We start from the raw sequence: 23,391 nt of genomic DNA on the forward strand, positions 1-23,391 counted from the left end.
CTATGTGGTAGCCACAGCTGGAGCCTGGGTCCTCTGAACAGAGATTCTGGTGTGGGTTTTCACAAGATGATCAGTGGATTCCTGATAAGGAGACTTGGTGATCACAGTTTTTTTTCCCAGAGATCGGGTGTCAGGTAGCTGTAGGTCTTGGAGATGGCATCAAACGTGGCCTTGGCAGAGTTGCCCAAGGTGGCAGTACAGCCCCTGGCTGATGTGTAGCAGTCATCAGTAGCTTCTTGGGCACAGGAGCAGAGACAATGCCAGTGCCTCTGGGGGCAGGGATGAGACGCACCAAAACAGAGCCACAGCGGCCTGTCACCTTGCATGGAACAGTGTGTGGCTTGCCAATCTTGTTCCCCCAGTAGCCTCTCCGCACAGGGACAATGGAAAGCTTGCCTGAGTTGATGACTCCTCGGATAGCAGTGGCTACCTCCTTGGAGCCCAGGAAAAAGTCAATAATCTCGGATTCCTTAATGGGCAGGGAGAACAGGTACATCTCCTCCAAGGACCTGATCTTCATGTCCTTAACCAGCTGGCCCAGCTTGGTGATGGGGATCCACTCCTCATCTTCGACTTTACCTCCACAAGGCGGAGGCCATGGCCTCTGCCACAACCATGGCCCCTAAGGCCGCTGCCAAATCCTCCTCCACAGCCTCCTAATCCTGGCCCCGGGTCCTCCCGCCCTCCCGCTGCACCGGTGTGTTTTCCTGAGGAAGAAACTTTTTTGTGTGTGGCTTTTAACAAGGCATGTATTATGCCAGGTGTTTGGCTTCTAGATTAATGCCTACCTCCTGCTATACTTAGCTACAGACAGTGCAGAGAGCGAGGGATAGACCACGCACTACGGAACACTGGGATTTTTCTTATACTGCCAGAGGATCTCAGTCACTCTGACATCACCATGACTGAGGAAGGAAAAGAAACCGGTGTGTGTGACCTGGTACCGGTTCCCGTTCCTCATTGACTCTATTTTTTTTTTTAAATTTATTTATTTATTCCGATTACAACTCGATTGTTCTCCCATCACTTGTATCCACCCGTTCCTCCCTCCCACCCACCCCCTTCCTATTCCCCTCCCCTAGGTCCATGATCAAGGGGGACCTCCTCCCCCACTTTATGGTCACAGGCTATCAAGTCTCATCCTGGTAGCCTGCCTATTCTCTCTTTGAGTGCCACCAGGGCTCCCCCATGGCCTCCTCAGCGATTCCTATCTTTAAACTATTACTGCGGGGCAGCAGGAGCTACCATTTCTGTGGCCTTGGAAACTTTCATCTCTGTCTCCATAAAGCAAACACCGTCGCTCACCGATTTCACCTGCCCCTTGACGCTGTTCTGTGCGTATGATTGAGCACCAGATCCCTAAAGCTCTGAGCTGGGCTGACAGAAACCTGCCTGCACCTGCCGAAGGTTGCTTGTGCCTTCACTACACAGGCTGCATAACGTGTGCTTGCCAGATACCGAGACCCCTTTCTTCCGACCGACAGCTTTTTTAGAGTTTGCTTTTCCCAGCAACTCATTTTCTTGATGTCATTCCCCTCCACCCCTGACCAAGACAATTGCCTGCTTTACTACACCCTGTGCCAGAACAGAGCACAGGTTATGTCACTCCAGGCTTGAGAGTTCCACATGCGTTGCGACACCCCTGTCCCCTGCCCGCTTCCGAAGGTTACAACTCACCCTTTCATTTCTCTTGAGGACATTACAACCAGGAATCACAAGCTGGGTGGCGGCAAATAAAACGTGTCTAGTTCTCCTGATTCAGCCACTCACTTTCCCGGTGCTGATCATTTCTTATTTATCGGGAACTCCTGTATCCTTAATGTTCCAACTCTTGGAGAGAAGCCATCTGGAGCCAGAAAGAGGCTGATCTCACCTGCAAGCTGTCTCTTGCCTTGCTTTCCGTATCTCAGTCGCACAGGGGCGGCGGGGGCGGGGGGGGGGGGGCTGTATAAACAACCCCATAGCGTTTAGTCATGCCTCCCTCGCCTCTTCCCCAAGAGATGATTGTCAGAGTCAGCCACTTACAAACCACAGGTTTTAGTCTTCGGCACGATCTTCTATTCTCCCTGGTTTTCTCCCTCTCCTCATACAGCCCAGCCTAGCCTTGAATTCTTGGTCCCCTCGCATTTAGCCTCCCAGGCACTGGGATCACTGGTACTCACCGACACCCCAACCTCTCTCTTTCCTTTCTCCTTTTTCTCTCCTGCCCTCAAGATGATACACAGATTGTAGGCTCCTCTGTTCCCGTATAGTTGTAGCACTGCCCAGTTCATTATACCCTTATTGAATGGTATTGATTAAAATGTCAAATATTGAGAACAACAGTTCCATTGATGTCACTGTAAGTACATCTTCGTACACCTGGACAATGATTTATTTTGAAGGGAGAACCCACATCGGATGCCTCACAACTGCCCGTAACTCCAGTTCCAAGGGGATCCGATGCCTCTGGCTTCTGTGGCCACTGCACGTACCCTCTTCACACACATGGGTAATAAAAAAAAATAATAATAAATTCTTTTTTAAAAGTTCTTTACGACATAGCACGCATTAACATTTTGTCCAGTGCACATATTTCTTTACTTTGTCTTTAAATTTTGATTGTATTGTCTCTTGTGAAACGGACTTTAGTTTTTATATAGTTATTTTGTAGCTTACGGCTTCTCATACTTTTCTCAGATAGAAAGGTATTGAAATGTATTTGTTCTCAATGCTTGTTAAAAACCTTAGCACAGAAGCTCTGTCCTCTTATGGGAGTGCTGCATGGTGGGACGGAGAAGGGTAATATAATACGAAGTCACTCTAAACAGAGCTAACGGTACCGAACAGTGGCTCTCCACCTGTGGGCCATGACCGCCTTGGGAGTCAAACAATCCTTTCACAGGCATCACATATCAGATGTTGACATGATAATTCATAGCAGCAGCAAAGTTACAGTTATGAAGTAGCAACAAGAATGTTATGGTTGGGAGTCACCTCAGCATGAGGAACTGTGTTAAAGAGTCACAGCACCAGGAAGACTGAGGCCCACTGACACAGAATCCTATGGACACCTATATTTAAGACAGGGCCAGTTGGGTTGTGTTGTGTCCTTCACAGCGATTTCCACATTATTCCAAATACGCCATAAGCAGATTAGATGCAGATTCTCTTGTTATTAAATTGACTTTCTTTTTTCTTTTCTTTCCTTTCCTTTCCTTTCCTTTCCTTTTCGTGTACAGCTGTCACCGGGTCTATACAAGCATTGTAATTTGCAAGCCACTAACTGATTTTTCTGAATAAAAGAAAAATCCAAGGGAAATAATCATGATTCATTAATAACACCATGAACTACTTTTTCTTTTTTTAACCACAGGGGGAAGGAATGGACCCCTTCTCAAGTTCTGGTGTTGATACTAGTGACATGACACACACACCAAGAAGGCATGAAACGCTTTATTACCTACACAGTTAATTCTGGAGGCAGCAGAGCAGGTATTCCAAGCAAATCTGAAGAGGATCAAGAGAAGCAAGAAAGGAGTGCCTAGGGTTTCTGCGCTCACCTTGTCCCGACGTGAAGACAACTCATAATGTGGGTGGTCAGAAGTCAAACACTGGTGCTCCGTAAGGCTCCTCTAAGGGATGACAGACGGGAAAGGGATTCACTCCTTCATAGGTGAGTTAACACTCAGTTATACTGACACAGTCGTTAATAGCCAGAGATAATCAACTAACTGCCTTAAAAGTATCTGTGTGAGTAGTTGCCAAGATTGTGATGTGGGTATTCATCACCTCAGCGTGACATAGCTGGGCAGCTCAGACGTTTATGTTGAGGCAGATCGTAAACGAGCATGGTGACCTCAGCCTCTTCTAAGGGGAATGCCTCGGTCTTCTGAGTTTCTCCATTATGTGGCGGTTTAGCTACTAATGTTCCAGGGAGCAGATGTCAGCAGTGCATTTATTTCTAGAATATTGAGTATCAAAGCTTTGATAAACTGGGGCTATTTTCCTTTGTGAAAATTCTATTTGCTGAGATATGATTTTCTCATTTCCTCCTGAAATCACTCCATCACTGCCAGTAATTTCATTCTGTTTCTTTAGGCAGCAGTTACTGCCCTTAACTGCTTGCTTTTCAGATTTTTCTGTCTTTCTTGGCAACCACTTTCAACAGTACAAACTGACATAATAGAGATCTTTTTTTTATAAAAAAAAAATAGATATATCTGCTTTGGTGGAGTGTAAATGGTCATTTGATTTCAGTGTTGTTTTTTTTTTTTTACTTAGATAAAGGGTGTGGTGTGTGTGTGTGTGTGTGTGTGTGTGTGTGTGTGTGAGAGAGAGAGAGAGAGAGAGAGAGAGAGAGAGAGAGAGAGAGAAGAGAGAAAGAGAGAGAGAGAGAGAGAGAGAGAGAGAGAGAGAGAGAGAGAGAGAGAATTCATTTTTGAGATAAATTTGGCTCATCACTTATACTTCACCACTTAATGCTATGCAATTAATTTTTGCAATCTGTAAAAGGTTGTCATATACCAGGCTCTTGAATCATAAATTCTTTTTGTAGTTTTATTTTCTTTTGATTTTGGTTTTTTGAGACAGGGCTTTTCTGTTTTAGTCCTGGCTGTCCTGGAATTCACTCTGTAGACCAGGCTGGCCTCGGACACACAGAGATTCACCTGCCTCTGCCTGCTGAATGCTGGGATTAAAGGGGTTTGCTACCACCACCTAGCTGTAGTTATTTTTTTTTTTAAGGTTAGTTGCATGTCTTTTTGCTTTGTACGGTATTTTTAAAGATCCTATCTACAAAAGTTTGCTTTTTTTTTCAAAGCATCAAACACATTTCACAATAAAACTTTTTCATGTTCCCGTTGTCAGAATTCCAGACCAGACATTTCTGACAATTCAACAGGACAAAGTTCATCAAAAGAATCAAAGGATATCTCACTGGAAATGATTTGTGAAAATGAAAAAATTGACGATATAGATACTTCAAAAATTAAAAATAAGGGGCTGGAGAAAGTAAGCAATTAAGAGTCCTCTCTTATTGCTTTTCCGGAAGATCTGAGTTTAGTTCCTAGTTTCCCCAGGTGCTCACAAATACCTGTAACTCTAACTCCAGAGGGTATCCAACACCTCTGTCCCTCACGGGCACCTGACACACGCACGCGCACGCACACACACACACACACACGCGCGCGCACGCACATGTGCACACGCACACTTAAAAATAATTAAAAAATAATAATAACTACTGATGTAATTTTGGAAAGATAATAGGCAATTTGTCACATAAAATGAAGGCAGTAATCTGATAAGAATACTGTTGGCTTGGTGTACTTAAAACTAGAACCCAAAAGTAAAATGTAAAGAGATTACAACTTTTCTTATTATGTCAATAGAATTAAATCAGCAGACTCAAACTAAAAAAGTTTCAGCAAGTTCTACGTATGTAAAAACTTGTGCTGTGACACAGTGTCGTGATTGTAGCATATCAAAATTGCTGTCACTTCATCAACACAGTGACTGTTGAAAGAGAAATGTGTCTTTACTGCTCATGGAAAGAAACATAATTCAGTGATTTTTATTCAGTGCTGTAAAAGTGTAAAACATGTTAACAGCCATAGTTCCAAAGAAACGATCTCTAGAATGTTAAACTTTAATTACCATTTTTGCAGAGTGGGCAGTGTATCAGCCTCATAAAACATTAAACTTCAATACATTTTTGATCCTCCAACATTGCTACTCAATGTTTGTTGTTTTAAGTGAGAATCCCAAATGTTCTGTTTTACCAATAAAGACTCAGGAGCCGGATGCTGAGGTGAAAACTGCCATAGCTCAGAGAGGCAGAGAAAGCACCCAGCTGAGCTCCCTACTCAGCTCACTCCCCCATGGGAAAAGGCCCCAGAGACTCACTAGCTCAGCTGACAGCCCAGGAAGAAAAGGCAAAAAACCCAAGGCCAAAGGCTGCCTAGCTCAAAGCCCAAAAAGCCAAAGGCCGAGGAGCTGAGGAGCTCAAGAGCTAGAGAGCTAAGGCGAAAACCCCAGGAGCTAAAGCTAAAAAGCCCCATCCTACTTCAACAGGATGGCGACTTAAATACCCCTCAGTTCAAAGTCCCTCCCGTTCTTGCTCTGCCTCCTGACCTAGGGTTAGCTTCTTAAAATCCTGTGCACAGATAGCTCTTGGATTAAAGGTGCGTGTTAGGGCTGGCTGAACCACACCGTAATCACCTGCCTACAATAAGCAGAAAGCTCTTGGTTTAAAGGTGCGTGTTAGTGCTGAACCACGCTAAACAAAAGGCAGGTGTTTATAGTTCACAACCTCGGGGATCACAATGGGACCAAAGATGCTGCAACAAATTGTGCTAAGTCCTTAATATAATATGGTCACATCAGACACTGCCATCTTGTTTGCCACTAGAATGCTCCCGTCTTCCTTTACGAGATTTGAATGAACTATAAAGACTCAATAGTTATTTTCAAGTGACTCGGATTCCAGCACGGAATTGTATGATACTCTAATGTGCTTGGAAGACGGACCTGGGAATAGAATGCTGCTTATATGTTTCTAGTATATAGAATTTACACCAGAAATCTAAAAGTTCATGATAATTATTTCTTATATCAACTTGGCTAGGCCACAGTGCCAAGCTGTTTAGTCAAGCACCAGTCTAGGTGTTACCAGGAAGGCATTATTAGATGTGATTAACATTTAAATCAGTGTACATGGATCCAAACATGCTACTCTCCAGAAATTTGGGTGAGTTTCACCCAGTCAGCTGACACTCTTAAAAGCAAAGATTGCAGTCTCTAGGGAATGGAATTCATCCTTGCAGATTTCAGATTTTCTAATTCCTAAAGTCATATTAGCCAGGAGCTATATTTTTTTTCTTTTCTTTTTTTTTTTTTTTTTTTTTCGAGACAGGGTTCTCTGTGTAGCCTTGGCCATCCTGGACTCACTTTGTAAACCAGGCTGGCCTCGAACTCACAGCGATCCGCCTGCCTCTGCCTCCCGAGTGCTGGGATTAAAGGTGTGCGCCACCCACGCCCGGCACCAGGAGCTATATATATTGTCAATTCTACATACCCATGAACTTCATGTTTGTGGCTTTAACTGTACACCGAAATGTTTTTTAAAACTGTATAGACATCTGTTACTATCTTCTAAACACTATGGTATAATAGCTATTCAGATAGTGTTGACTTTGTATAAGATACTAATAACCTAGAGATCATTCAAAATATGTGAGCTGGGCAACTGGTGGTACAGCTCAGAGGGAGCACTCTCCTTAGCATACACAAGGTTTAATGTGCAGCACTACAAAGAACACAAAATATGGCACGAAAAAGGAAACAAGATGTGTAAAACATATAAGAAAAAATAGACTTTATGTATAAGATATATCATGTCTTGTAAGAAAACGAGCATAGCAACAGAATTTTGTATCTGTGAGTGGTTCTACAACCAATCCTTTATAGATCTCAAGGGGTGACTGTATTTTTATATTTATTTCTCTCCTTTTGGTTATGTTTCTCCCAAGAGCCCTCACTAATAATTTAAAATGAATATTCTAAAATACAGCTTCAATTTCCCATTGTAGTATTACCTCACAATGGTTGTCATCTAAAATCTGCTTTGTCTTTTAGTCTAAAGAGCATTTAGAAGTTGATTACTTGAAGTTCTCTTTCTTCCGGAACAAAATTTCTGTGTTTGGTACCTATTGGATATAATGCTATCACTTAAATGGAAAGATTGATTTTTGTGAGCATGCAGCAAGAAAATCAATGAGGGAAGAAGAGAATCCAATTGGGCGACTTCCTCCTACTTTGTACACCTTCCTTGTGTCTCTCGACAAGATACGAAGTGAATGCTCCTGTTAAGCTAGGAAGTGAATGCTCCTGTTAAGCTAGGACTGACAAACAGGACATTCCAGCATATTTTTCAATGAAAATCAAAGGAAAAGTAAGCCAACAGAAGGATTACGTAGTCTGATAGTGTATGGAACCGAGCAAAGGCAGCTGTAGTGGCTTTGATGGGAGCAGTGATGACAGTATTCCAGGTCATAGGGCTCGCAACCAATACAATGTCATGTTTGCGTACTTTTCTGCTAAGTTTTTTCTTCACTTTTTACCAGCTTTTGCTTTTTTTTTTTTTTTTTTTTTTTTTTTTTTTAGCAATATAGTGTTCTTTCTGTATTTCATTTGTTACTTGTTTTATTTTGGAATCCACTTTAGTTTTTGCTGATTACTGCCTTACAACTTATTGTTATGTTTAGAACAGCACTAGAAATAATATGCTTTTACTTACACGTTTTCCATAATCTAATATTTTGGTAAAATTCTTATAAATGCTGCCTAATGCTGGCTAGGAAAGTGATTTCAACTTCTAAATTTAAAAACATTATTTTAAAATTTACTTATTTACTCTGTGTATAGATGTTTTGTTTGCATGCATGCCTGTGCACTATGTGCTGTCCATGAGCCTAGAAAGAGGGCACTGGATTCCTTGGAACTAAAGTTACAGAAGATTGTGAGTGTCTGTGTGGATGCTGGTCCTCTGGAAGAGCAGCCTGTGCTCTTAACCACGGAGCCACCCTCCGGCCTGAAAGGATGATATGCTTTTTAAGTTAGCTTTTAACTTTGTATTACTTAGATTCTAGAGCTTCTGGAATGGATTGGAAGAAGCATCCATCACAGGGGACAGATGCCCAGTTCACCTCTCTTCCATATGTTCTAACCCAGTGGTCCTCATGAGAGGCTGTCCTCTTCTCCTTTGGGAACAGTGTTGTCGTTGCCATGGACACTGTAATGACATCCTTTCTGGGGGTGCATTCTGTCCCAGAGACTGAAATAACAAAGGTTTTTCTGGCCTCTGTCAGCGCATCCTGCCAGCTCCAGAGCTCCCTACATGATCTAAGGTGTCTTAATGTATCTGCAAGCATAGTTTGGGTTCCCTTTGTACCAGTCCAGTTTTGACCATTCCCTCACAGATATTAGTGAGATCTGAGGTGCCCCCAATACATCTCTTCAGGCCGTAGCTGTCTCAGAGTCTCTTCCCAAGGAACCTGACCCATAAGTTGCCTTTTTTTTTTTTTTTTTTTGATCTGCCTGTGACAGTCATTGAAAGATTCTTTTCTTTGTGCCTGTTCTGCCTCCTAACACCACTGCTCATATAAACATTTGGTTTTTTTTGTTGTTGTTGTTCTTTAGGTTGTTGTTCTTTAGGTTGTATTCACAATTATAAACAGTGCTGCAACCCAGTTATACTTAGAAGGGAATGAGTGTACTCCTCTCAGCCACAGAGGAAATGGCCTGGTTGTGAAGATGAGGCCTTGTGAAGAATATCAGGCAACAAGTGGCAGATCTTGCTAGCCTTCGCTCTGCCGTGGCTTCTGAAAATTCCTGCCCTCTTTTATCTTCCCAAAGATCACATGGCAGCTATCCAATTACTCAGTCTTTAGTGCCGATGACAAACGGGCTAACACTTGTGTTGTTTTCAGCGTTCGCCCTGGATACGATGTTGGTACACTCTGGTTGAAGTCTTCATCATAGATGGACTTGCTGCTATGGTATGTGAAGTCGCCACGTTGGCACATAAATCCTGGAATAACTCTGTGGAAAGAAGAGCCCTTATAACCAGCTTTTCTTCAGCATTTAGAGAGCAAAGCTTTTCTGCTGTCTGGAAATGGGTCTGCAAAGTAGCTCAAAGAATATGCAAAAACTCAAATACAAGATATGAAAATATAACTTTTGTATATTTAATGTAATTATACTTAGAAGTACAACTTAATGAATCTAATAATTTTGGAAATTGTATCTTTTCTCTGCTTTAATATCTTTGCCCAATTAATGTTTGTCCTAAATTCTTGGCTGTTTGATATTAATTTTGTAACCTGATTTTGTTTTCTTTGAATTGCCTGATTAATACTCACCTGACCTTTTGGTCTTTTGATGAGACATTGTTGTTACCGAGTCAAGGGATTTGTATTTTAAAATATTTTAATTATTATTATAATTGCTGGGACTTATCTTGCTTCTGTCATCTTTGTTCTGCCCTCCCCCCTTTTTTCTTTTCATAAATGGTCATATGCATTTGTTTGCATTTTCAGTGATCAAAAAATATTCCTGTCTTAAATTCTACTAGTGATTACTTTCACACTTTCCAGAAATAATAATTAGCCATTATTCCCACAATCTTCAGAGAACAGAGAAAAGCAATATATTGAAATATCTTCCTTAAGTCAAGAGATTTGGTACAATTGCATTTCTGTCTCCTCTCATCCCTGTTATTTTGGTAATCAAGTTTTATATACAAATAGTGACACATTTTTATCTTCATTTGTAACATTTATAAAGTAGTGGATAATCTTACTTGCACTTAAAGGTTTTTTTTTTAATTTAAGTGAAATATTTTGCTAGGTATGATGTCACACAATTGTAATCCCCACTTTTAGAGGAGGTGGAGACATAAAGATTAAGAGTTGTAGGGGATGGGCTACATGGCCAACGTTCAGCCATCTTGGTCAGAGCCTAGGTTCCTATTTCTCCAGCAGTCTGCAATTCACCAGAACTAGCTGACCTTGTCATAGGTCAGCAGTTAGACACCTGTTGCGGTTTATTGTGGGGGCTGGTCATTCCAGGACCCCCGAGCTACTCCTTTTCTGGCAAAAAATACTGATAAGATCAGATTAAAGGCCAGATGCCTGTGAGCAGCAGTTCCGGGAGCTTTTTCCTGACTAACCAGATCCTTCACGACTTTCCTGGAGTGTGTGTGTGTGGGTGTGTGTGGTGAGTATGTGTGTATGCATAGGGAGGCCAGATAGCTTCCTCTATTTCTCTGCCTTATTGCCTGGAGACAAAGTCTCTCCCTGAACCAGAAGCTCACTGTTTTTACTTCGGCTGGCCGGCCAGGGAATTCTCTGGATCCACCTCTCTTGGCGCATCAGTTCTGCAGTTATGAGCATCCACATCCACGCCTGGCATTTTACACGGATGCTGGGAATTCAAACTTAGGCTAGTCCTCATGGTTGTAAGGCAAGCTTTCTTACCCACTGAGACATCTCCCTGCTCAGATGCATGCCTTTGTCAATACTGAATTTCAATATGCAGGTGGTCTTGGGTTGGTGCTTTTATTAATGTCTTTTGATGTGTAGATGGTAGATATTTGTGAGGTATCATTTGGTGTTTCAGTTCATGTTTACAGTGTGTCATGTTCAAATAAAAATAAATAAATAATTTTAAACTGTTACAAGTGCATTATTTTACAGTCACTCTACTATGTAAGAGAACAACAGAACTTATTTCTTCTTAATATCAGTTATTATCCATTGACCAGTCCTAAGGAGAAGTTTTCATGATTAGCAGCCATTTGTGTGACCTTAGAGTATCTTCCTAAAGATGCCTTATTATTAGGTGAAATTGGACACACCTTAGTCAGGTGATCATAATTAACAATACCAAAGAGGGGGAGATGCCAATGAGAAAACGCTGTGTGCTTTCAAATAAAATACTGAGCAGGAGATGACATTGCCTGTGCATTATTCTAGCTGAGTATTAGCTTGAATCCAAGGAAACACCAAATACTTAGAAAATGAAAATTATATCTAAAAGCAGGACTTATTTCTTGAATAATCCAAATCAAAATGTTCTTGCTTAAAGGCATTTCTATAGTGTGAGAGGCACACCTTCACATTAATGCTTATACAAGTCAACTCAAATTAGCCATCTAATTTGTTGTTAGATGGGCTGTGGTAATTGGATATACTTCTTTTAGGCATTGAAGAAGACATTTTTCTTTGGAAATGACCCATGCATTATTTAAAGGAGTCACCATTTAAAAAATAAAAATAAAGCACAGGCATATGCCAAGCATAAAAGGTAGAATGCTCACATGAGCCCCAGTAAGTGAATATTAAGTAAAGATGAGTCCAAAAGAAGATAGTTTCTGTTTCACTGAATTTGAATTCTAAAAACAGAACAAATACTGACATATTCCATGAAGTTTGAATATGGCATGCTTTGGATTTCTTCCTAATCACAGCTTTCTGTTTGCCACATTTTTATATTCAGGAAACTGAAAGTGGTAGTTGCTTACACACACAATCAGATGCTTAAAAATAATCCCAGGAAAATTATCCTTATCTTTGTTTTATAATGAATTCCAGGGACAATCAGGTCAGTGGAGAATCTTAGGTGCTGCTGAGAACTACCAATTTTGTGACAATCATTAGAATTGTGCTGCATTACAGCCTCTTTGAGGACAATACAAACAAACCAGGATGTAAATAACCCTCTTTCATTTTCTCGTTTCTGGTCTTTCTCCCTGTGTTAATCAAACCCAATGCTATTGAGAACAACGGACTATAGAAAACTAGATCTGATTTCTTTCCCCCAGGTGTTTATTATTTTTGCAATTATCTGGCAAAATAAAGACTGATGTTTAGTTAGTTGTCATATGTGAGGCATTGTCTTTCTGCCTTATTTACAACAATCTACTTAGCAAACATAGAAAAATATAATGCATGCAGCGATCAAAAAGCTGGGACAATGACTGGCTCTAGATGAGATGAGCTGGTGTTGTGAAACGGGCTTTCATGGGAGACTGTCCCAGCGTGATGAGTGGGGATGTGTAAAACTCTCTTCACAGAGACGATGAAAAGTGAAAACACACTGGGTTCCAAAGGCTGCTGCCAGCTGCCTAAATGACCTTGAACAAGTTTGCTAACCTCCCTTGAGTGTCATTGTTTTGGTCTGCAAGTTAGAAGCTCCACTAGAGTCTCTGTGATGTGTCACTAGACCTTACAGGGTCATCCTAGTGTGGAACACTTCACCCGGGAAGGGCTGAAGAATGGTGACAAGGTTGTTAGCAAAGAAAATTGAGGTTCCATTTTTGGGGTTCGTAGCCTCTTAAATGAAAGAATTAAAAAAAAAAAACAGACTAAGAAGGAAACTTTTATTAGAGTTTGAAAGAAAAGCAACAATATAGACACACTAAAAACCCCAGCAACCACCAGAAAGGGATATGGAGAAAAAGGTCATGCCTTTTATGTTAACCATGGAGAGGTCAGAGAAGTGGTGAGGAAGCCTAGAGTGCTAGAAAAAAATGTTTAGATGCTGCAAATGCAAGTTCAGAGGACATTTGATCTCAGGCTTTTGTGTCCCAGGGACCCATTAGATCAAGACATAAAGAATTGTTCCAAGAAGAGGAGTGCGCTAGCGAGTTGAGGGAAGCAGCCAAAACCAAACCAAACCATTCGGTCAGTCAGCCTTTCAGTTCCCTGCTTCTCCCATTCATAGTTTCCCCCGATGCCTTTATGCTTTGTTCATTGGATTTTCATTTATTAATCTTGATGTGCTTTTCCACAGTCCCCACTATTCTGTCCCGAGAGAACAGGATAAAAGTCTCTGAAGAGGACTGAATTGTTAGTTCTACCTATCCTTGTAAGTCCAAGTGTGATCCCACCTCTTTCACAAGAGCACATTTCAGAGACGAGGGTAAGCTTTGCTTGGCACGTACTTATAATCCCAGCTCTTAGAAGGCTGGAACCAGAGGGTTAGACCTGGACTAAGTTTCAGGTCCACATAACAAGACCCTGTTTCATAACAGAGGGAAGGGACAAGGTGAGGGATGGCAAGAGGGAGGGCGGGAAAAAGAAGAAGATGGAGGGTAAGAAAAAGGGTGGCAGATATCAATATAGTACAGTGATGCATGATGGGACAGCTAAGAGGCAAAAAGTAAAGCTAGAGATACGGGTGAGTTAATGCTTGGTTTAATCAACCAAAGCACTCCAAAATAAAACTGGCAGGCTTGGCTTGACTGTCTCAGGGCGACTGGCATAGCTGCAACAGGAAGATAGCTATACAAGTCATCTGAGACATTTGTTGAAAGCTTACCATGTGCGTTGGAGTTGCTGCGGATGAGAAGAATTAGCTCACAGGTAGTAGCCCTACCTTCTAGGAGTTAAAAATGTGGAAGGTGAGGCAGGTCCACATGCTGTGAGCCAGTCAGTCTGCAGACAGCATCAAAAGAAAGGCTCAAGTCAAGTCATGGTGGAGGACAGAGGATTAAATCTAGTTCAGTCAAGTATCGCGGGAGAGTTTATGATGGGACTTTTGTTTAAACTGGGCCTGGGTATAAGTAGAGTCATCAGACGGAGGCCAACGGAACAGTAGAGAGAACCGCCAGCATGGTGAGGCCACGTAGTGCACTCGGTGAGAAAACAAGTGTGGAGAGAGATGGGGAAGTGTGTGTGTGTGTGTGTGTGTGTGTGTGTGTGTGTGTGTGTGTGTGTGGCGGGGGTGGCAGAGGTTGGACTACCCCTGGATCAGCAAGGGATTTGAGGGACTTTCACTTGCATGCTAAGGACATCATCTACAGTCTGTTAAGAGGCTGGGTGGAGTCATTAGTACCAGCTCCTCTAGCAGGCCTCAGGTGAACCACGATGAGGCCTGTTAGGGATCAGGAAGGAAGGGAGGAACATTGCCCTGCGTTACTGAGCCAGAATGAATGGTTAGGGATTTCCGTGGTTGAAATGTAAGATATGGTTGGAGAAGGGAGAGTTCATTAATTGTGTTCCAATTTGGAATATCTACGAGAAATATGGGTTGGTTGATAACGTAGCACTGAAATTCAGGAGTGGGCTGAGGTTGGGTTTAGGTGTCTGATGAAACAGTGGGAAAAGAAGGATGCCTAGTGTGCTAGTTTAGTTTCTATTGCTGAGACAAAATGCTTACAAAATTGGGAAAGAGAAGGGTTTCTTTTAGCTCACATTTCCATACCCCAGGCTATCACTGAGGGAAATCAAGACAGGAACTCAGAGAAGGAACTAGGAAAACTGAAAAACAGAGGCCGTGGAAGAACACTGCTTGCATGGCTTGTCCTTCATGGCTTACTGAGACTGCTTTAAAAATATTTTATTAATATATTCATATTACATCTCAATGGTTATCCCTTCCCTTGTATCCTCCCATCTCTCCCTTCCTCCCATTTTCCCCTTACTCCCCTCACCTATGACTGTGACTGAGGGGGACTTCCTCCCCCTGCATATGCTCATAGGATATCAAGTCTATTCTTGGTAGCCTGCTATCCTTCCTCTGAGTGCCACCAGGCCTCCCCTTCCAGGGGACATGGTCAAATATGGGGCACCAGAGTTCATGTGAAAGTCAGTCTCCGCTCTCCACTCAACTGTGGAGCATGTCCTGTCCATTGGCTAGATCTGGGTAGGGGTTCAAAGTTTACTGCACATATTATCCTTGGCTGGTGTCATAGTTTGAGCAGGACCCCTGGGCCCAGATCTGCCCATCATAATGTTCTTCTTGTAGGTTTCTAGGACCCTCTGGATCCTTCTATTTCCCCATTCTCCCATGCTTCTCTCACTTAAAGTCCCAATAGGATGTCCTCCCCTCTGTCCCACTTTCCTGGTAAGTGAAGACTTTCATGGGACATGCCCCTTGGGCTAGTGTCCAATTATAGGTGAGTATATACCATTTAGGGCTGGAGAGATGGCTCAGAGGTTTAGAGCACTGTCTGTTCTTCCAAAGGTCTTGAGTTCAAATCCCAGCAACCACATGGTGGCTCTCAACTATCTATAATGAGATCTGGTGCCCTCTTCTGGTGGGCTTTAAAAAAAAAGCAAACAAACAAACTCCAAAACAGTTGAGACTGCTTTTTTTTTTTTTTTATACCATTCAAGACCACCTACCCAAGCATGACACCACCTCCAGTGGGCTGGGCCTTCCCACAGCAGTCACTAATCAAGAAAATGCCTCCCTAGACTTGCTTATAGGGTGGTCTGATGTAGGTAGTTCCTCACTTGATTCCTTCTTCCCAGATGTGTCTGGTTTATGTCTAGTTGATGAAAACCAACTAAAGGTGAATAGAAAGCGAAGAAACTTAAGACGAGTCTTGAGGAACAACCACGAGAAAAGAGCAGAACATGGGAAGATGAGAGTGAAAACAGAACCAGGGAAGATGAGAGTGAAAACGGAGGAATGCATTGTGAAACACAGGTGGTTAAGATTTTACAGTAGAGTAGTCAGAAATTTCTTTAAATCCTAAAGTTTATCGTTATGTTTAAAAAGTGAAAATAGATTAATAGGCTAGCATGTGGTGTACACACACACACACACACACACACACACACACACCCCTAGGATTGGGGCTCTGTGAGGTTTTCCCTTCATGTTAGCTTTTCTGTTGGTGCTGTCTTTGCTCATGTCTTGTTTCAACAGCCATATTTATGAGACTTCTATGACATTTTTAAAAAATATATTTATTTATTATGTATACAGTGTTTTGCCTGCATATACAACTACATTCCAGAAGAGGGCACCAGATCTCGTTATAGATGGTTGTGAGCCACCATGTGGTTGCTGGAAATTGAACTCAGGACCTTTGGAAGAGCAGTTGGCGCTCTTAACTTCTGAGCCATCTCTCCAGCCCTTCTATGACATTTTTAAGAGATCCAATCTCATAACAGACTTCCTGTTTCTCCAGCTCTTAGGATCTTTTTGTCCCCTTTCTGATGTGCACCCCTCCCCCTCCCCCCACAGCCTTAAGTGCAGGAGTTGTGTTGTAGATGTGTCAGTTGGGGCTGGGCATTGCAGGACCCCCTGGTATCTGCAGTATTGACTGGCTGAGGTTTTCTGTAATTGTCTCTGTTACAGAGAGAAGTTTCTTTGGTGACGTGAGAGAGTAAAGATTTTGGGTTAGGAGCCACAGACGAGTGAGAGGATATGGGGCATTTGTCCTTCTTCCTCTGAGAGTCTGGGATACCCCCTCAGCATAATTTTTTTCTAGTTCGGTCCATTTATCTGCATACTTCATTATTTCATTTTGCTTTGCAGCTGAGTTGCTATATATGAACCACATTTTCATGAACCGTTCAGCAGCTGAAGGACAGCTAGGTTATCGCCTACCTAGCCGCTGTGAACAGAGCAGCAGCGAACACGGCTGAACAAACGCATGTGCAGTAGGCGCCTAAGTCCTCCCTGAATATGTAGTGTTCTATTTCACCTAAAAAAAAAAATGTTGCAATGTAAAATGAAAGGCTGAGAACACTCTTCGAGGTACGGTAATAGGGCAATGTTGTTTCTTGGTCTTAATATAACATTTCATTATTTAAAAGATATGCTTTAGAAACACAGCCAACTATGCAAAGAAATGCTGTTAACTGTGGTAGGGCAGAGGGGGTTATCACAAGCAAGGGTGGTTAAGGTGCGGAGAAAGAAAAAAAAAGCTGCTCATGGGTAGAATTTTGCCCAGGTGAAATTCTGAAAAGTAATCATTGATATACAAAATGGTATTGATCGATATGGCAAATGCTGAGAGAAGATTTGGAATTTTAATCTGACCGAGAGCTGCCTGTCGAGTTTTCACAAAAAGCCTAGTGTGGCCTAGGCTCTTTAAGATTCTTCAAAGGAATTGCTTAGTCTGTTGAATGAAGACTATATAATTGAGCTCCTACCTGCCAAGCTATGTAATACCCAGCTCTCCAGAGTTTAGGTCAGATGGCTTGGTGCTCAGCTCTCTCCCAAGCAGAAATGTGATCAAGACCCTACGAGCATCCTTCAGAACATATTTGCTGTAGGGATGTCAGGATTGATACAGAGGTTGATCACAGAGTATCTGAAGTGGAACTTAAGCAAACCATTGAAAAACTTAAAAAAAAAAAAATCACTGACTACTATCAAGTACTTAATCAGGACAGAGCTATAATTTGCTGAGACTCCAGGTAGAAAATTCAAGTGCAGATGGAGAGAAATGTGGGAAAATATCTGTATTTTTCAAACTCCATATATATCAAGTTATGCAAACTTGTAAATATTCAGGATTAGAAACTAGTGTTGCCTGAAAAACATTTGTGTGGTGGACATCTTAACTATACCATTTAAAAAAATTTCACATCATTTTTAGTTAACTGTTCTGCATGTGGGAGACAGTTTCTCCTAAGTTAAGACAATTAAAAGTTTCTGGTATAAAGAACTTCTAACATAATTTCTAAAGTAAAAGTATGTTTGAATAGACAACCTTTACTATAATTAATATACCAGACACATAATGCCAATATTATTCAGTATTGACAAGTGGCATGCCTACAGTTCTCTAGAATCAGATGAGATCACCAACTGATGTCCAAATCCAAGAGAAATGGGCTACTCTGAAACAAAACTAAATGCAAAGATTATTTAAAACACTAAAACAGCAGCAACCATATTCATGCAATGTTATTTTCATTTAGATATCTTCTTCACAGATAAAAGATGCTGTTCAGTGGCTTTAACATTAGAAGCCATATTAGCTGAGACTTACTTGTCTTATTCAGTCCAAATAATGCAAAATCCAAATACTTTAGAAACAGTTTGACACAGAAACAATTACCAGGAACTGAAGACATCATTAGGAAAGCTATGTTAAGCAAGCACTCTGAACTTTTAACTTTTCATATCCTGCAAAGATGTGTCTATATCAAACTAGAATAGCCATTATGACATTTAGTGATTTATTTTAAATACATCTTTGAAAAAGCTGCATTTCATATCAATAATCCAAATCAAGTAAGCAGTGTCCTTCCTTCATGCGAAGTGCGTAGTTCTCTAATTCTGGGTTTATTTGCTCATTTTATATTGCCTGTATAGATAAAATCTAAAGAAACAACTATGGATGACATAAGTGAAATTAATATGGAAACATACATTCTACCCAGGAAAGGAAACCATCTGACCCTTGGAGAGACTGAAGACTATTCACATCACACCTAATTTGTAAATAGCACAGGCAACTGGGTAGCACAATTAAGTTAAAGAACAAATCTAATCTTAAGAACCCTCCCAAAGCCGGGCGTGGTGGCGCACGCCTTTAATCCCAGCACTCGGGAGGCAGAGGCAGGTGGATCTCTGTGAGTTCGAGGCCAGCCTGGTCTACAAAGCGAGTCCAGGACAGCCAAGGCCACACAGAGAAACCCTGTCTCGAAAAACTCCAAAACAAAAACAGAACCACTCAGGACTTCATCCATTCTTAACACACTTGCTCAGGGTTTCTGTGGCTCCCCACAGTTACCTGTGATGCTTCTCTTTTCAAATATTTTAATGGACAGTTTTCTCTTATGGCTGTTGGGGGGATGTTTTTGTGTATTGTGTATTCAAATACTGATTTCTGTACCCCAAAATATGGTTGCAGTCCAGACTTTGGTATTGTTGTTATTAGGCAGGCTCTCCTGATCAGCACTTTGTGAAACACTGATCCCCAGTACCTTCTGGTTGGTCTAATAAAGCTCCGAATGGCCAATAGCTGGGCGGGAGAGTTAAGGTGGGGCTTCTGGTGCCCAGAGGGAGGGGGAGGGTGTTTCAGGTGGGGACCTGGGAGTCGCCATCGGACACGGATAAAGAAGGAGCAACCAGAGCAAGACTAAGCCTAAGATGGCAGGTACATGGCTAGGAAGAAGGAAAGGCTTACTTGTTTGGGTTAGAATCTGCCCAGCTACAGTGCCTGGATTTTTAAATAAATTAAAGGTCTCTGTGTGTTAGTTCAGAGCTAGGGAGGGCATAGAACATTCTTTTTTTTTTTTTTAAGATTTATTTATTTATTATGTATACAGTGTTCTGCCTGCTTGTACCCCTGCAGGCCAGGAGAGGGCATGAGATCACATTATAGATAGTTGTGAACCACCATGTGGTTGCTGGGAGTTGAGCTCAGGGCCTCTGGAAGAGCAGTCAGTGCTCTTAACCTCTGAGCCATCTCTCCAGCCCCATAGAACATTCTTACTGATACACATTGCCCCTAGTCAGGTTAAGGCCCTGAGACCATGCAGGAAATGCATGGCAGGTAACTGATAAAACTCAGTATCTACCTTCAGAACTTTGGCAAACTACTTGAGATAAAGCGTGGCTACCCAGACCAGGCATGGTGGTGCACGGCTTTAATCCCAGCACTCAGGAGATCGAGGCAGGCAGATCTCTGTGAGTTCGAGGCCAGCCTCATCTATAGAGTGAATTCCAGACAACCAGGCCTAGACAAAGAAACCTTGTCTTGAAAAACCAAACCAAGGAGGCTGGAGAAATGACTCAGAGGTTAAGAGCACTGGCTGCTCTTTGAAAGGTACTGAGCTCAATTCCCAGCAAGTACATGGTAGCTCACAACCATCTATAATGAGATCTGGTGCCCTCTTTAAAATATAGATTTACCTGTGAAAGGAAAATGCCAGTTTAACAGAAGCAGGAGAGACCAGATGGAGTAGAGCACTTGCTTAGCATGTGTGAGGCCCTGGGCTCAATCCCTAGTACTTCAAAAAGGCAAACAATCAAATTCAAAATCTGAACTAATTAAAACGCTTGAGTGGCACAATCCAGGTGGCTCACGTGAGAGCATCTGAGGAGTCATGTCTTTACTTTTTGACCACTCAATGTTCAGAAATTGTTTTACGCACATTTAAAACCTCTCATTGAATCTTTATGAATTTCATATCATGCACCCCAATTCCACTCGTCTCCCAGTCTCTACTTATCTGCACTCTGCCCTTGTAATCTCTCCCCCCCCAAATAAAATTTAAAAAATAAACAAACAAATCCCTATTGTGGAAGCTGCAGTGTGTCATGGAGTGTCTGTCACATACTGCACCCTTTTGTCCACACATCTTTACTTGTCAATGTTCATTGCAGCAGTCATTGGTCTGGTCCCAGTCCTCTGGCTTCTGCTACATCATCAATACTGGACCCTTACCAGGACTCCCCTCGGACATCCTGTTGTTGTCTGTGTCACTGAGATCCTAAAGCTCTGGATCAGCAGGACTGTCCCTTTCCTTTGTTCCAGCAGTCATACATGAAGTAGATGCTGGTGTGAGCCAGCTCAAAGCCCTGGGTCTGGGCCTGAGTGCTAACTGAGTTGGTCAGCCTGCCAGCTCTGCTACCCACACCACCACGGCAGCCTCTCCAGCATTGTCCTGGCTAGCTCATCCAATGTCTCAGCTGGCGAAGGGCAGAGCCAGCGCTCCCACGCACATGCCCTCAGGCTGGCTCACCTGCACTCCTGAGATTAGGACCGGCTCTACTGTGCTGCCCCGGTGAGGTACAGGGCCTGCTCTCCTGAGGGCTGCAGCCAGTGAGGGGCAGAGACAGCTCTCTCCTGCTTATGCCCTCAGAGCAGCTCTCCTGCCTGACACAGGTGGCCAGGGCAGAGGAAGGGGAGAACGTCTCTCCCTTGCCCTTGCTACCTCACTACACTTCTGCCACCAGACCTGGCTCTACTATCCTGTTCAGGTGAGGTACAGGGCATGCTCCTCTGAGTGCTGCAGTAGGCTAGGGTTGGGGCCAGCTCTCCAGAGTACCTCAACCAGTGAGGAATGTGGCAAGCTCTGCACAGCCCTTGGACACCAAAATGGTCCCAGGAGGCAGCCCAGACCAAGAATGTCCACACAGTTTTTAACAATGATATAAGCCATGGACATTGACACAGACCCTTGCTGCTGTATAGCCATGACCCAGCCATGGCCTTCAGGGCAGCATGGGCTGTGACTTCACCATGGCCTCAGGTGGCAGGGCAAGCTACTCACATCAGGCTGTTCCTCTCCACCCTCGGGTCTCCAGTTCTGCCTCCCTCCATGATGCTCAAATCATCTTGCCCTTTCCCCTCTCTCTACCACATACTTGTACAACGTAAGTGGCTCCCACTGGCCATGTGCTGAGCTGGCCTCTGGGTGTCCTCCACCCACCCGGCTTATGCACAAATTGTTAAGATTTATTTTATGCTTACGAGTGTTTTGCTGTGTGTGTATGAGCCTCGTACCCACAGAAATCCAAAGAAGGCATTGGGTCCCCTGGAACTGGAGTTACAGGTGGTTGTGAGCCACCACGTGGTGCCTGGGAAGCAAACCTGGGTTCTCTGGAGGAGCATTTAAGTGCTCTTAGCCACTGAGCAATCTCTCTAGTCCCTAAATTTATAAAAAAAAATTTTCTAAAATTGCCTTCAGTTAGGTGAATGGTATGGGTATGAAGCATTAGTGGATTTTCTTTTCAGACTCTGGTCTTAGGCCCAAGATATCTCTTAGAAAAGTGCAAATACATAAATGCAGCCTGCGCAGTCTCCATACTGTTACCTGTATGTATGTTTTCAGGGCCGACCATCTGATGTTGGACAACCACTTGGTTTCCCCTGCATTCAGCATTCCTTAGTTGTCTGTAGTTCTTTGTGTGAGGCTGAGGCCTCATGGGTTTCCCCTTAGTCCTGTTAGCGTGTCTGTGGCTGTTTTTGTTCAGCCCAGGGTTAGGCTGTCTCATTGGCAAGACTTGGTGAGTGTAGCTTCTGACATTATTAGGAGACAATCTCACAGCAAACTCTGTGACTATGACTCTTACAATCTTTCCATTCCCTCTTCCACAGTGTTCCCTGAGCCTTGGGTGCAGGGGTTGTTTTGTGGGTGTATCCATTGGGGCTGGGTGTTTTGATGCCTTTCTATAGTGGTGTTCTCCATCTGCTGCAAAGAGAAGTTTCCTTGATGAGGAGAAAAAACTACACGTACCTGTGGGTTTAGGGAGACATATGTACAGTGCAGTTAGGAATTTTGCTGGCTCAGTAAAATGATGTCTGTAGGTTCCCCTTCGAGATCCATAGCTTCACTAGCCCTGGGTGGTTTGTTAAGTTTTCAGTTCTTTTTATGATTCAGTGATGTGAAGTCCAACTAGAAGGCTGCTGCTTACCATCAAGGTATGTGTGCCGCTATTTCTTTCTTGGGGTTATTATGAGTAACCGGGGAGGGCTGTTGGTTGCTTCCCTCCTTCGGAAGCTTGCGTGGCACCTTCTGGTACCATAGAGACTAGTCCTCAGAGAGAGGGCATTCAAGTTGGCTCCACATAGAGGCCTCTTCACCGTTGTGTGAAGTGCAGAGTGTCTTCTGCAATAGGCACTTACCTTCCATATCCCGGGGGCAACCGGTAGCAGTAGCTTGTGATGTTCTGGTGAATCTCTTGGACAGCCCTAGCCAACAACTCCAAAGAGAGGACATCTTATACCTGGTGTTGGAGATTTTGTTAGCTGGTCTTTGGCTCTTGAGGGAGTCATTGTCAGCCCATATGAGAATTATCCCTTTAAGCTACACATGTGTCTTTATACACAGACTTATATGTGCTATAGCTCTTTAAGGTAGCTGGTTAAGAGTTTGATTCCTTATGACTTTTTCAGACACCCTTACTGCTATTTTATCATCTTCTCTCATATATTTATCTCTCTCTTCCTTTCCTTGAGCCTTCCTTTTACCCATTTTCCAATAAGGTTAGTTGAACTCCACTATTTACCTTTCTATTGCTCTCCCACACCCCACGCTGGCAACAACCCTTTTATTTTCCTGGTCTCTGCAGTTACTCCAGGATGCTTGGTCTCATCTGAGCATCATCATCATCATCATCATCATCATCATCATCATCATGAGTCAT

The 23,391-nt window shown here is 42.8% G+C and overlaps 1 pseudogene; it reads right to left on the minus strand.

Annotated features, from left to right (window-relative positions):
* Positions 1 to 23,391, minus strand: LOC127188489 (40S ribosomal protein S2-like; annotated as a pseudogene).

The sequence above is a fragment of the Acomys russatus genome, chromosome 4, assembly GCF_903995435.1.
Source record: "Acomys russatus chromosome 4, mAcoRus1.1, whole genome shotgun sequence".
NCBI lineage: Eukaryota > Metazoa > Chordata > Mammalia > Rodentia > Muridae > Acomys > Acomys russatus.